The sequence below is a fragment of the Nicotiana tabacum genome, chromosome 19 (genome assembly GCF_000715075.1).
Source record: "Nicotiana tabacum cultivar K326 chromosome 19, ASM71507v2, whole genome shotgun sequence".
In the NCBI taxonomy this organism is placed as follows: Eukaryota; Viridiplantae; Streptophyta; class Magnoliopsida; order Solanales; family Solanaceae; genus Nicotiana; species Nicotiana tabacum.
Window position 1 is genome coordinate 17,092,360 of NC_134098.1, and position 3,061 is coordinate 17,095,420.

The 3,061-nt window shown below is 32.6% G+C and overlaps 1 long non-coding RNA gene across 1 annotated transcript; it reads right to left on the reverse strand.

The window, feature by feature from the left end:
* Positions 1 to 732: 732 nt before the first annotated feature.
* On the reverse strand, positions 733 to 1,413 carry LOC142173800 (uncharacterized). Its single transcript, XR_012703153.1, has 2 exons — positions 1,249 to 1,413; positions 733 to 1,061 (listed from the first exon to the last, which is right to left on the reverse strand). It is a non-coding gene; the product is annotated as an uncharacterized LOC142173800 (long non-coding RNA).
* Between the last annotated feature and the right edge of the window lie 1,648 nt (positions 1,414 to 3,061).

The window sequence follows — 3,061 nt, forward strand, 5'->3', positions numbered from 1 at the left end:
TGGATCGGTTGTACTCATGCTACACTCTGCACTTAATTCTGCATATCTAGGTGTCGGACCCAGTCATCAGTAGCTGAGGCTTGGAGTAGAGCGGATCATTGAGAGACAAGGTAGAACTGCATTCTCGACCGCAGTGTTGCCGACTCTTTTCTTATGTATTGTTGTCTTTATTTCAGACAATATTGTATTTGGTAATTTCAGACTTGTATGTTCGTATTAGAGCTCACGACTCTGTATTTACCAGTTTTGGGGGATTTATCTTGTATTGGCATTATTATGTTATTGAGGTTTTAGACTTATGTTATTTCTGTAAATTTTGCTATTTTGATTCCTTATTGCTATGTCCGATTTTCCTAACAAGTGTGTTACGCGCTATCACGACTGATTGAATTTTGGTTCGTGACAAGATAATAATAAGAAAAAAGAACCTAACACCATCTACATATGCACTAAAATGTTAAATACATGTAATAAATATATGATGAATCATACAAGTACTAAAAAGCTAGTGCAAAAAGCATTCCAAATGGAAGATATTACTCTCTCCGTTTCAATTGATGTGACCCTATTTCCTTTTTAGTCTGTATCAAAAAGAATGACATCTTTCGTTATTTGGAAACAATTTACTTTTATGCAATGATTTATAGCCACACAAAATATATGTGCCTCATTTTACACCATAAGTTCAACAGCCTTCTCTTTTTTCTTAAACTTCGTGCCCGGTCAAATGAATTCACATAAATTGAAACGGAGAGAGTATTATTCATTAACGGGAAGTCACATCACTTTTTTAATAATCGTACAATATATGAAAGACAAGGAAACAATAACATACAAAGGAAATTGTTGTACTACTTCCACTTAGTTACACACATTGCCAAGCAAAGCCCTATGCGTACATGCGCAACAAACCCAACAATCACTGCAATCAGACGAATGCGGAGTACAACTTCGAAGACATGTGTTAAGCTCGGGAAGTAATCTCCTTCCAAATCCTGAGAGATCACGTTCAATATCCCGTGTAGCTATAATTTGCGTCTTTGAGAGCCACGACACATTAACTGAAATATATACCATTATAATATTGTTAGAATTAAATTATAACTTATATAGCATGAATACACATTTACGACATGCTCAAAAATAAATACACATAAATGAATAGGGCCACATAATTAGCAGCGCGTATATCCACGCTTACAGTAGCATTAATTACAATTTAGAGATTAAAGAGAGATGAATACTAACTGATGGATGCCATGAGAAGAATAGTGAATACAAAACCGAATTTGGGCAATGCCATTGGAGAAATAGCAGTATTCTCTTTATGCAAATTTTGGTGTGAGCATCTCTTGTTCACAGAGGCCGTAATTTATACACATCCACTACCGAAATGGCCTCTAATAAAGATTAAGGTTGTTGCTTTGATCCTTCTCTTATTATTTTCTTAGTCTAAGCATGAAGAAGCATTAAAATAGTTAGAGAAAGATAGTTTTTAATCAATATAAAGATTTGACAGAATCTCAACTCCATTATTTTGGGAAGACTTACATGTGGCATGACACCTTGTATTTCACAACATGAAGAAGGCTACTGCCTACTAAAATATGTGATTGAACTACACTACTTCAATTTATAAATGAAAATTGTAAACATTTTCTTTTCTAGTTTATACATTCTTGTGATCGGAACATTAATTTGGTTATAAAGATTTTTGCAATGGAAAGTCCTGATTGAATTTTTGTTGTATTTCTCACTAGATTAAGCTAGCGATTTAACGTATAAGTTTAGATTACATTAGGGGTGTTACTTGTGTATAATACATAAATGTAAATTAGGCAATGTAATAAAATTAAAAACAATCAACTTAAATTTAAATAACATCGTCTAAATCACTTTAAAAATTCATATGTACCATTCTAAATTTTAAGCTTATAAAATCTGGAATTAAAATAATTAATCCACCCATTTCAGATAAAGTTTTTTATTTCTACTTAGATAAAAAAGAAGAAGAGCTAAACATCTAAAGTGTTAACATTTAACGAGGAAACTTTGTAATAAGCATTCAGAATGAACTAAAAATAAATTGAGTAAGAAAAGCCACCATTTCATGCTTTTGTAAATTTTGTTTCTTAATTAGTACTCCAGGGGAGCCAATTAGTATTATTCATTTAATATTCGTATTGGTAATAATTGCACTCCACATGATCTATTTTATGAACTAACTGTTAATTTGTTTTTATTCTACAAACTCAGATAAAGATGGTTGCGCTGATTCATAAGATACACGTGATGAGAAATATTGATGCATATCCTTCTCATTTATAGCATCGTACTACCTTAATCAATGTGAACTATTATCTTTTTTATTTCTTTGGTTAGATCGTTATGAACTGAAGGTTGAACGTTATTTTTAATTTCCACTAACTACGCAATGAATAATGGATCTACAGATTTTGCTATTTAAATATGCACACTAAAAGATACAATCAAACTAATAATTCACCTAATTAAAGGAAATTGTACTTTTTCAAATAACCCAACTTCTCGTTTTGAACTTTAGTGTCATTACCCAAAATTTTACCAATGATGGTAATTGTCCCTAATCTCCAAGACTAGATAAGCCAACATTTAATATACATCAAATCAGATATAGCAAGATATAAAATAGCGAGATAAGTCTTCTAAACAACAGAAAGCATAAAGATACTACTACATCAAATTTCTCAAAACCTGGTAGTACGGAGTCATGAGCTCTAAAGTAAGATGCAATAGAACCTCTTAATAATACTGATACTGCCTGAAATAATACAAAAAGTATGATATAAGGAAAAGGGGACCAAGGGCCTGCGAGTGATCATACAGCACTACCTCGAGTCTCCTTTGTCAGCTGCAAAACACCCTCCTGAGTCCGATACTGTCAACATCCGAATCTGCAAAACAATGTGATGAAGTATATGTAACGACCCGGCCGGTCGTTTTGAATATTATAACCACGTTCCCCCATTTATTACTCAATTTATGCCTTGCAATTAATTTATGACTTATCGGGTTAGTTGGT